The sequence below is a fragment of the Echinops telfairi genome, unplaced genomic scaffold, assembly GCF_000313985.2.
Source record: "Echinops telfairi isolate 266 unplaced genomic scaffold, ASM31398v2 ScPeMD7_15;HRSCAF=58, whole genome shotgun sequence".
NCBI classification, from domain to species: domain Eukaryota; kingdom Metazoa; phylum Chordata; class Mammalia; order Afrosoricida; family Tenrecidae; genus Echinops; species Echinops telfairi.
In genome coordinates, this window is record NW_022103912.1 from 7608812 (window position 1) to 7621933 (window position 13122).

Sequence of the window (13122 nt, forward strand, 5' to 3'; positions counted from 1 at the left end):
ACGATAGCAAATAGTGTAGGAGCCACACATCTCTCTTTCATGTTCAGACCATCTACAATTCAACTCGTGACCCCAGCATCTGGAGCGAGTTCTGCCACTTGTAGCCGAGGCCTCTGTGGTTGTGATTGGCTTTCTCAGGAGAAAGCCCTCGGAAATGGCCTGGGCTCCTGGTCACTGGACAGTTACTTGGGATTCTTTGGAAAGACTTGGGTCCAATGTAGAATCTACCAAACTACCTATATATCCTTCAGCAGGTACGAGTTCCCTAATAACCCTCCTCCTTGACCATCCCAGCCAAGACTGCCATGCATTTCTGTATTGATTTTGCCTTGAATATCAGAAGTCATCTTATTCAAAGGTTTTCTATTTATCGTCAGCCACCTCCACTAAAAGGTCAATTCACAAGAATGGGATTGTAGATGTCCAATTGACCTTTGGTTCCCTTTCTTGGGCCAGAGTTTAAATAAACAAACAGGATGCGAAGTCACTCGTAGTTCACGGAGACCCGGTGTGTTTCAGAGATAGGTGCGCTATATGGTTTTCCATGGCATTTGGAAAGAGATCATCTGACCGCTCTTTCAAAGCACCTTTGGGTGGATTTCAACCACTAACATTTGGGCTTAGTAGCCAGACACTTAGCCTGCTATACCACCTGGGACTCTGGGAATTCAGTAAAGACTTGTATTAATGAATGCTGGTTGCATTGAAGGCATAAGCTGTGGCAATCTGGAGTTTTAAATAATGATGTTTTGAATGAGAAAATTTATTATTATGTCCTCCTGAACTTCTGCTTAACTCTAGGAAATCAAGTGTCTCCACTCTGGAGCAAACAAATCCCTGTATTTGAGATAGCTGCCAGTAAGCTGGCCAATCACTGATCACTCAACTGTTGTCTATCACCCATTATCAGTTTACCTAGCCCTTTTCTCATATATAAAATGACAGAAAACTGCTGAAAGCCTCTCACTTTTCGTGAACCCCTTCTTAGACAGGCCCAAACAGAGTAAAATGGCTAGAATATTGCTCTCTCCGGGAGAACACAATCCCTGTCCTAGTTGCTATCAGACAAGTGGCATTATGATTCCCAGACACTGGAAATCTATCATCTTCAACTATTCCAGCTACCCGGGAGCAGACTGCGGTAATAACTTCCAGGAACTGTGTTCCATCTCCAGCTGTGGATCCAATTGCTTCTTACAAGATTTAACCTGGAAATTATCAGTGACAGGCACAGGGGGGAAATCAACAGCTGATTTGGGCTGTGCGGTGGGGAAAGCTGGTTTGGTCTGACAAGAGGAAGCAATGAACAATCCACAAGGCCAATCAGAATAAAGGATGTCCTGGTGGAAAAGAAATGTGATTTTCAGTAATTCCAACTGTGCCACCGGCAAACATCCTATTCGCACAGAAGTGGCTTGGTGCGATTGCAAATAAGATTATTTAAATTCAGGAGCATCATATGTCAGGACACTGGTCTAAGAACATTAGTTGGGAGCATGTGAGAGGTCTAAGCAGCCAGAGGAGTTGATGACAGAATCATGTCTTGAATAAGAACATTGAAGGAAATGTGACAAAGGGGAAGAGAGTCTTTAACTGGGGTACCGATGTAGGGGTAATTCATATTGATATTCAATCTAAAATATAAACAACAAAGGATGAGTATTTTTAAACACGAGTGGGGATTTGAGACCACAGAATCTCAAAATCCAAACTCACTGTTATCAAGTTGATGCTGAATCATAGGGACCCTTCAGGACAGGGTAGAACTGCCCCTGTGGGTTTCCGAGACTGTAGCTCTTTATGGGAGTAGAAAGCTCTTTCTCCTGAGGAGTAGCTAGTGGTTTTGAACTGCTGACCTTGTGGCTCTCAGCTCAACTCATAACCACTAAGCCATGAGCGTTCAGAACATATACAGTGAACCCTCGCCACTTCACGCTTTGACTTCTGCAGCTTCACTCTATCGCGGATTTTGTGTAACAGCGCATGCTCTGTCATTACTGCCACTGATTGGCTCATACTGTACACGCTTCTGTCTGCATCGCTACGTATCAGAGCTACGTATCAGATGCATTTTTGCTTTTGTACAGTGTACTGTAATTGTTTGCGATTTTAAAGAAATTTTATCTAAGCCCTATGATGGCTCCTAAACGAGCTGCTTCTTCTAAGCCTTCTGACAATAAAAATAAGTGCCAGAGGAAGATGCTCACCATCCAGGAAAAGGTAAAACTTTTGGATATGATCAAAGATGGCAAGAAAATCGTGGAGGTTGCATGCCATTTCGACTTGAATGAGTCTTCCGTTCGCTCCATCCGTTGTACTTCATAATATAATAAATAATAAATGATAATTGTAACGTCCAAAATGTTTTACTGCATTTTCCCTTTTTGTTTAATAAATTGGGTAATACGAGTGTAATGGTGACTAAAGGGTGTTTTTTCATGTCCTCTATGCTCTAACTATGAAAATATTTGATTTACAAATAAGGAATCCTACTTCGCGGAATTTCATTTATCACGGTAAGGTCTAGAACCGATTAACCGCGATAAACGAGGGTTCACTGTATAATGGATAGTAAAAATAAGTTTCAGCCTTTAGCTATGCACATTTTATTTGATCAATAAGTACTATTTACTAAGCACCTAGGTTCCAGGCACGGTGTTCATAAAACAATGAGAAGGATATTAAAATATCAACTCCTCCCTGTGACAGATTCAGATCTGTTGTTAGACACAAGGCAGCTGAAAAATACAGAAAAAAACTTGAAATGGGAATCAGTACATTCCACATACATGAAAGCCACAATCTATTTCAAAAAGAATCCCTGTTTCACACTTTATTAAGGGTGTTCGCGTATACTATCTCTTCCAATCCACACAACACCCTGGGAGATATGCATTGATATCCCCATTATGTTGACAACAAAATTGAGATGCTGCAAACTTACATTTATACCAGAACTAAAGAGCGAAGAAGTGGGCTCTTCAATTCAGCGAGTTCCAAACAGCACAAGGTTAAGAGGAAGGCTGTTATAGCACTCTTAACGGTGGGTCAGATTTGATATGTATCAACAATTAATCTGATTAAAGTATTATCAAGACACAATCATTGTAAAGTAATTAACCTAATTTATGTAGATATTCCCAAACTATGTGCAGTGGCATGTAATTTGGCATATTAAAAAAAAATTTTTTTTAATTAAATTAAATTAAAAATTAAAAATTTTAAAAGCAAAACTCATTGTTGTGCAGTCAATTCTGACTCATCAAAACCCTACAGGATAGAGTAGAACTTCCATTATGGGTTTCTGAGATTGTAACTCTTCATGAGAATACATACATATATATATATATATATATATAAAATCTCCCCACAGAGTGGCTGGTAGTTTTGAACTCCTGACCTTTCTAGCAGTCCAATGCATAACCCTCTATGTCACTAGGGCTCTCTATGGTGCAAAAATTCCCCTGTAGAAAATATTCTCAAATTTAAGAAACTTGCTTATTTCTAACTTTGTTACTGTTATGATTTTGATTACATAACTTTGCTCAGTTTTTCAATGTGGTTTTTGACATTAAGTAAGCTGATACATAGGGTTTTTTTCTGATGGGAATACATTAATGAGAAAAGATTGCAGTTGTCAAAGATATCATTATATTTGGACCCACAATCAATGCCCACAGAAGCATCATCAGGAAATCAAACAACATATTGGGCTGGGCAATGCTGCTGTAAATGGCTCTGTAAATGACAGTATTAAACTGTAAAAATGTCACTTTGAAACCTAAGGTGCACCTGACCCAAGACATGGCATTTTATGCCGTCTAATATGCGTTCAAAAGCTGGACAATGAGTAATGACCGAAGAGGAACTGATGCCTTTGAATGATAGCGTTGGCCAAGAATACTGAATACACCATACAATTCCAGAAGAACAAACACATCTTGTAAGAGGTGTGTGTAGACTTTTTCTCATGGGCTTTGGGTATATGATTAGGAGGGAGCAGTCCCTGGAAAAGGAAATTGTCCTTGGTAACGTAGAGGGTCATCAAGAAAGAGGAGAACTCTCACTGTGATGGATTGACACAGTGGTTGCAACAAGGGATTCAAACCTAGGGATGATGGTAATCAGGGGGCAGGACAGGACCGGGTTTATGTCACTACACGTTGGAATCAACTCTACGGTATTAACACCAGCATGGCATGAAAGGGTTCCAACTTCCTCTTCCTGGGATCGGAAAATATTTGGGTCTGGCACTGGCTCCAAACCCATCTTCTTTCCAACCCATGTCATTCATTGTAGCCCTTATAGCGTAGTGTGTTGCAAGCTGGCCTGGTAACTTTGAGGTTAGCAGTTCAAAATCACTAACTGCTCCTTGGGAGAAAGATGATATTTTCTAACCTCATAAAGAGTTATAGTCTCAGGAACCTACAATCACAGTTCTACTCTATCCTATAGGGTCAATAAGGTTCGATGACACGGAGTTGAGATGTCATTGTTCTAGGTACACAGTGAAAACAAGTGGTAAAACTTTAGAGTACTTAAGGCTCTCTCCCCCGTTTCTGAGTGTTTGAGGCACTATTGAAATGATTTCTTTCTATCCTCTTGGCAGAATCAGAAATCAATTTTCCATAAACATATATGAAAAAATCATATATTTTATTATTCTCTGGTGGTTTTTTTAATGATAAGGTGCTTATGGTACCATTAAGTTCAGAGGATGACTTTTAAAAACTACAAACAACAATCAGGTCCCTAGTTGGAGGGGAGCACTTGAATGCTACAAATCTTTAGTGGAGTTCCACCAATACTCAACCCAGGGTTACATACAGCAAAGGCCTCTATAAATGAGACCCTGTGGGAGGGCCCTGTGCTTATTTCAGTAGCATTGTCACAAACCTCAAACAAGAATCAGCTGCCTCCAACCTGTATCTTTCTGTGTGTATCAGTCAAAAGGGGGCTTATTGAGTGAGAACTCAAAGGAACCTTCTCTCAGCTGTTAGCCTCACCACAACGCTAGGAGGCAGCAAAGCACCTGGGAACAGAACGCACTTCCATTAACTTCAGCTATGCAAGTTTTAACGACCTAGTGAGCTCATGTCTTTATTCTGGAATTGTGAATAAAGACATACAATCCATAGCCTTGACCATTTCAGAGTTTACAATTTCATTGAAATGATAAGATAAATGAATTCATAGCAAAAATGTGAAGGATGGTATGGAGTTCCAAAGAATGGTCTCAAGATGATACTGGTGCTTTAGAACATAAAAGTGGTCAAAGCAAGCTGCATAGTAATGAAGGCTTCCAGCACAGATCGACAATCATATCAATTTTATAATGATGAGAAGTACAAAGAGACAAGTGTGCTGGTAGACAGCAGGAGCTCAGTTGGCGAAATGATCCTGGCCCAAAGGGGAGGAGAGGATGCTAGACTGATTGGAGGGGACAGTAGTATATTATTAGGTACCAGCCCAGAGCTATGAGTTTGTAATCATCCTTTATTTGATTATCACAATCATTGTGAAGGTAGGACTCTGTTTATTCGTATATAAAGGGACTCTCAAAGAGACACGTGGCTTATTAGTAGAATGCTCAGGCTAGGGATTCAAAACACATTCATACCATCTTTAATTTAATTAAGATACCATGTGAAAGTAGAAAAAAACATCTGTTTCTGAAAATTTGTACATAAAAATCCCATGAATCACCATCCAAGACCAATCATGGGGACAGCAAAGGGCCTAACTAAATGTCCTTCCTTTGGATGTGAAGTCCCCAGGAGTCAGGAGTCCACTTTCTGATAGATAACTGACAACAGCCTGTCACACACACACACACACACACACACACACACACACGCACACACATCAGAGAGAGAAAATAAAGCACAGACAAGAGAAACAAATGTTAATCTCGTAAATGTATCATGATTGTGGTATATAAATATGAGTACCAACTCAAACGGGGTATTAGTTGATGGAAGACTGTGAGGTGGTATCTGAAATAAGTCTTGAAAATAAACAGAAGATGCACAGACAAAAAGGAGCCTGGTGCCCCCAGGGTTATGGGTTTGTCTGTGAACTGAACGATCTGCAGTTTGAACTGACAAAAGACTATGGGACAGAAGAGACATGGTGAACTGCTCCCGTAAAGATTACAGCCAAGGAGACACTGTGGAGGGTTCCACTCTTGTCGTACAGAATCACAATGTTCTAGAATCTTCTTAAGGCCACAGGAACATCATTCATGCAAAAGAAGGAGCAGGGGTGCTTCAGGATAAGGAAATGGCCAATCGAATCCCAGGGCTCAATTGTAGGCAGGTTGAACATAGAACCGAGATGACCTCCAAATTCCACCTATGGAGGAGTGATCATTTCTAAGGGGGAAAAATGCTTTCCTGGATCCCTGATTTTCCAACTCCCCATGTCTTCTCTTATCATCTGGGGTTATTTCCCTATGCTTTGGTGTGTTCAAGAATTAAATCTCCAGTTCTCTTTTCTACCTCTGAGGGCCTTTGGAGTTGACTTTGCTCATCCTAGGAACCCTGCTGGTCTAGTGGGTCACACTTGGGTTGCTAACCACAAGACCAGTAATTCAAACTTCTGAAGGGGAAAGATGAGGCTCCATTAATACGTGCAGACTTGGAAAGTCACAAAGACAATTGTGACTGAATCCCAACTGCATGATTCCAATAGTCTCTTTGACCAGCATCCTGATAGATCCGGGAATAATCAGGACACTGAGAGACACATGCAAGCATTTCCCACTTCAGTCTCTGTGTATCTACTTGAGGCACGGTTCTTGCTTATCAGTCTCTAAGTAAGCTGTATCGTCTCAAACCAATTCACCTGGTACCCAGAAATGGGCACGAGAGTTGGCAAATGGCTTTCAATTGGCATTTTGTTGAACACTGTGGTTTCTCTTCCGTGTCTCGTGACACTGCGGAAGATGTCATTGAATGAACCTGCGCCTCCTGGTCCTTCTTTCGGCTCCTTGAAGATACCGTGGCCATGAAGAATTTGATTACACGGTACTTACCCACGCATGGCTTTCAAGCGTTTTTACGTTTCATGTGTTGTCGCTAAGTGGAAGAAGATCCTTAGAGGCCAGAATAATGAGCCAAATGCAAACTTAATATGTTCCCGGTCCCTCTCCACCATCACTCTCTGCTCAACGAATTCAGTCAGTCAGGAAAATGTGGCAGGTGACGTGCTTTGACTTCAATTGTAATGCTTTGAGATTTTTGAAATTCTTCTGACCAAAAGGGTATTATGCCCCACAATAAAGTCATCATCGGATTGGAGGAAGGCTGATGACCAATCTGCAGTACCAGCTATGTTTGTTTGAGGAGATATTGCTGAATTTTTCTTCAAATAATCCAGCTTTTCTGATTATTTGCTCAGCATACAGATTGAATAAGTATGGTGAGAAGATACAACCTTGACACACACCTTTCTTGATTTTAAATCATACAGTATTGCCTTGTACCATTCACACAACTGCCTCTTGATCCATGTACAAGTTCCACAGGAGCACAATGAAGGGTTCAGGAATTCCCATTCTTCTCACCGTTATCTGTAGTTTGGTAGGATACACACAAATTCCTAGTCATAGACAACAAAGCACAAGTCACTATATTTCTGATTTTCTGATATTATCTGCTTTGAGTCAAGATCCATCTGACATTCGAAATGATAACCCTTGTTCCAGGGCTTTTTCTGAGTCCAACCTGAACCTCTGGCAGTTCCCTGTCTATGTGCTGCTAAAACTATGATCTTCAGAAACATTTTTCTAGCATGTCATATTAATGATATCGTTCTATATATGAGCATTCTGTTGGGTCAACTGTCTTTGGGACAGGTACAGTTATGGCCCTCTTCCAGTCAGTTGGCTAAGTCGTTGTCTGTCAAAGCTCCTAGCACAGACAAGTGAGTGTGTCCAGTGCTTCATCAGCTTGTCAAAACATCCCAACTGGTGTGCCATCAATTTCTGGAGCCTTGTTTTTGGCTAATGCTTTCCATGCAGCTTGGACTTTTTCTTTCAGTACCACTGATTCTTGCTCACAAGTTACCTCCTGAAATGGTGGATGGTTTAATCATTATTCTTGTACAGTGACTGTATTCTTTCCATCTTCTTTCGATGCTTCTGGATCAGTCAATATTTTAGCCAAAGAATATTTCTTTATTGAAACTCTAAGCTTGAATGTTTTCTTTAGTTCTTTCAGTTAATGGTACCAATGAATAGTCTTCCATCGTATAAGTCATTTAGTTTATCTCAACTTTACTAAAGTTGACTGAACAGTCTAATTTTGTCCTGTGAATTCACGCTCTACCCTTACCGCCTTAGTCTGATCCTGGGAGGCTGACTTCTATGAATCACATCAAGCTGCCATCTATCACTATTCATATCTGTTTCTTCCAGAGGCCAAGATGAGAACAAGGCGTCAGCGAATATAGGCACTAGCTTCCTCCCTGTTCAGTGAGGTAAAGCAATAGCTATACTCCGCTAAAGACAGATAGATGACTGATAGATAAATATAGATAGATGATAGATGATAGATAGATAGATAGATAGATAGATAGATAGATAGATAGATAGATAGATAGAGTGAGAGATAGTAGAAGAGTATGAGAGGGTCCCTGGACTTCTCCTGTCCAGTGAGCCTCTCTCTTCTTGCTCTTCTACAAGCACAGCAACAGCAAGTGCAGAGTTCTCTCATGGGTGAGACTCCCCACTTTTGTGAGAACAGCTGGCGAGTCTCTAAAGGGTTTATCGTTGTATACATTCGACTTACACACATATTGTGGGGGCACAAAAGTTCATGCGAAAATTCAATTATCTTTTCATTTTTCCATGAATGGTTGAAGACTCTTCATATATGTGTATGGACACAGCTGTCATCTATCTACCCATCTATCTATCCATTCTCTCTCCTTTCTGAATGAATCCTGACTGACACACCAAAGAGAACCAAGCTAGTTGCCTTTTAGCAAATTTGGATTTATGGAGGTCCAGTAGGTCAGAGTAGAACTGAGCCCCGTAGGCCTTCAATGGCTGTAATCTTTCTGAAGTTCATCACCAATCCTTTGTTTCCAGGTGCCTCTGGGTGAACTTGAACCAGCAGCCTTTTGGTTTATAAGAGCTTAAGTTTTCACCCCCCAGGCCACCTGACTAATACACACCAATGAAACAAACCCAAACTCTTTGCAACTGTGTGTGTGTATTTGTGTGTGTGTGTGTGTGTGTGTGTGTGTGTTTGCATGGAGCCCTGGTGGCGTAGTGGTTACGAGTTGCACTTTGATCCACATAGTTGGCCGTCTGATACCACAGCTTTTTACTCCTGTAAATAGCTACAGTCTCAGCAACCTATAGGGGTCGCTCTGAGTCGGCAAGAACTTGATGGCACTGATTTTAGTCTAGTTTGGTATGAGTACAATCAAATCATGATGACTCTATATGTTACAGAGTAGATGCTCAATAGAGTTGTCTTACAGGGGCAGATTATTGGGTGGGTTTGAACCACTAGCCTTTCAGTGAGTATATGATCGCAAATTGTTTGTGCCACCAAGGAAATTTGACATACATATTCAACTAGAAAGCTTACAGCAATCAAGTTAAGTTTGACTGAGAGTAACCCTTGGACAGGTTAGATTTGCTCCTTTTGGTTTATGGCATTATATGAGATTTAACTCTTTCTTCTACGGTACAGCTAGTAGCTTCTAACTACTAATCGTACAATGAGCAACCTACGAAGCCAAAGCAGCCATTCTGGCATCGTGGGTTACAAATTGGGCTGTTCACTGCAAGGTCAGCAGTTCCAAACTACCAGCTGCTCCAACAGAGAAAGTTAAGGCTTTCTACTTCAATAAAGATTTATCATTTCAGGAAACCTACAGTAGAAGTCCTACCTTGTCCTCTAGAGATCACTGTGAGTTGGAACTGACACAATGGCTATGAGTGACCTATACATAGACAGTCATACAGGGCTAAGAAACTTTTCATTGTGACACAGCTGGGACCAGATATACAATGATAGACTCTGCAGGACCAAGTCAAAAGGGAACAGGCAGCTTCCGTTTACAAAAGCAAGTGTGAACATTGTTTCTCATCCCTGCCCATCCCCATGCCTCTCTCTCTCCATCTGCTATGAATTCTGTGCTTCCATGGATCAGCTACTGACCCACCCTTGTGCCCGAGGCCCATGATTTGGCACACGAGGCCCGTGTGCCCAGCCCCTCCCCTCCCAGCCTGTAAATCCAGGCCCCTGCCAAGCTGGCTGCTGAGAACTCCTTCCAGGGGCCTAGAGAAGTGGAGAGAGTCAGGGGTGTGCTTGAGACCCCAGTGTATGTCTCTGAGTTCCATCGGAAATCATCGAACAACAATTCAATGATCCAGTTATTAGTCATCTTATTATGGCAATGGCAAGGCATTAATCCACAAGACTGTGCCCTACTTCTGACAGGGAAAGCCTGGGTAGCTGCCAGTCAGAATCTGTGATGTATCTGACTGTGGAGTCCACACTCTGAGACCGGGTCCTGCTGTCCCCCAAAGCCACAACAATGCACCCTGCTTTGTGGAGTGGGCAGTGCGGGAGTCAGAGGAAGAATAGAATTTAATAGACTGCTTCATCCTGGATTCCCCAATCCCATAATCCATCTGCAGGCTCCACTGTGTTAGCCAAAGAAAGAGAATATTTACTTTTAATTTATCTTTAGAAAAACAAAAAACGGAAAGCCAAGCATGAATCACACATTTCTGGTGACTTTTGGAATTCTAATCTCTGTATCAAACAACTCACACTGAGCCTCTATTAAGGCGACACACCTCACCGAGGTGGCAATACTAATGAGAAAGCTTTGCCTTGGGAAAAATGGATGTCACCAACCAATGTAAATGAGGACTGTGGCCCGGCCACAGTATTGGTAGAAGGAAAATTCAAAATCATCAGATAAGGAAAACATTTGCGCTCTTTTGACACTGCAGGGAGATTGTTTGGGAAGTAAGCTGCTGGTGCGGCCTTGCGTTCTGACTCTCAAGAATAGAATACGTTTATTGTGAGTCAGGTCAAAAGAAACAAAATGTGGACTTGCTACGAGGAAAACAATAAAGACCACCAGTAGTTCTTCAAGCCAGAACTTTTACAAAGTAGCATTTCTCAGGGGGGTTTTCATGCATAAGATAAGGCAAAAGTCCTAGTTAAAGAGATGCCAGCAACAGGATGAGAAGACGTGCACTGAAAATTTTATGTGTGTATTATCTCTTCCATGGATTCATGTCCAGAGATTTAAATCCAAGATGGTCTGAGTGTTCTTGAAACCAGAACTACATTGTGAAAATTCAACAGCTTTCCTGCTTAAACTGTGTGGAGTGATCATTTCTTCCAAAGGATGAGTGGAAAACACCATTATAATGGAGGCTTGAATGTTGCTCTGTTGCTGAAAGTTTTCAACAGAGCTTCCAGACTAAGATGGATGAGAAATACAGGCCTGGCAATCTGCATTCGAAAATCACCCAATGCAAATAAGGATATGTCATCATGGTCTGAGTTGTGATCATTCAAGAGGATGGCTTGGCGATAGCTTCAAACTGTAATAAACATTGAACCATTTGTTTCAAAGAAATCACTGAAATCCATGCACATGCTTGAAGAGCTCACAGAAAGAAAGTTCAGGAAACATTTATTTAACCCCCCACATGAAAAGCACCGAAGGGTAATTAAGAAGGTAAGACCATTTGCAGAATACTCGCTATTGATACCAATGAACCCAATAGTTTTTCCTCAACAGTTATTCTAAGTGGCATAGGAGAATTTCAGCCACCAGCAAACTAAGGTGTGTTTTTAATAGTTTTATTGATATAAAATTCATATTTCACCTAGTTCTATACTTGATTAGCTTTTTAAAAGAGTTGTATGAACATTGTCACAATAGTTCTAGTGCTCCTTCCTGTCCAAATTCATTGTTTGTTCTGCAATTCCCCTCACTCTCTCTACCCACCTGATAAATTATTACATCAGTGATCGTCTATATATGCTTCCATTCCTTCTGTGCTTTGTAAACTGGAAAACCCAACAGCAACAATAAAAACTAAATGAAACAGAAAGAAGAAATAATAATAAGGAATAAGCAAGAAACGACAACTAGTAATATATTTTTTAAAAGCTGGACAAGAACTTTGTCATGGTACAAGCGAGAAATTTTTAAGCCCAGAACAAATTCATGTTGAATCAAAAGGGAGGTCAAATTTTCAAGTATCATACGATACCATAGTTTGATTCACCATAATCAAGTTTACAATGATCTCTGTCTGATAGAAAAGGTGAGTTCCTGGCCTACGACCAGACAGGATCTGCCAGACACTTAAGCTGACTAGATACTCTGTAGATGGATGTTGGGCTCCCACTGTCCTCCATAGCCTTCTACAAATTGGGTGCCCACAATTTAAGCTCTGATACATTTCCTTTAGTTGTGTTTGTATTTTGTTGTCCTCATCTTTGGATCGTAGAGGCTGGTGTACTCCTTTGATGTGGACTTTGTTGACAGCTCACTTAGATGGCTGCTTGTTTCAATACAAGCCTTTAAGAACCCAAACCCTAATCCAATTGTTAGCCAGGCACTGTCTGCTTCCTTCATCACACTTGATTGTAGCACCTGCATCTTCAGTGATCTTTTCGTGAATAGAAACTAAAGTTTTCTTTTTTAAATTATTTTTTAATCAATTAATTTTTCTGAAAGAAAGGTTTTCTTAGTAAATAAATACTTGCTACAATTGAGGTTTTCTTAGTAAGTAAAGGCTTGCTATAATTGACTACCCTGAGACTTGAAGATGAAATTCCCCTTACCCTAGTACCAGACAAGCAGTCTGTTTAAGATGCATTCATTCTAAGTTTTACTCAATCCAAGTTCATTGACATAGAGTGGATTCCTTCTCATAACCCCCCTATAGGGCAGGGTAGACCTCCCCTTGTGGGTTTCAGATGCTGTAAATCTCTACAGGAACAGAAATGCTCATATTTTTCTTGGGGACTGGCTGGTGGGTTTGAATTACAGACCTTGTGGTTAGCAGTTCAATATATTACCCAATATGTCACTAGAACTCCTATGTGGTAAGAGCCACCAAACTAG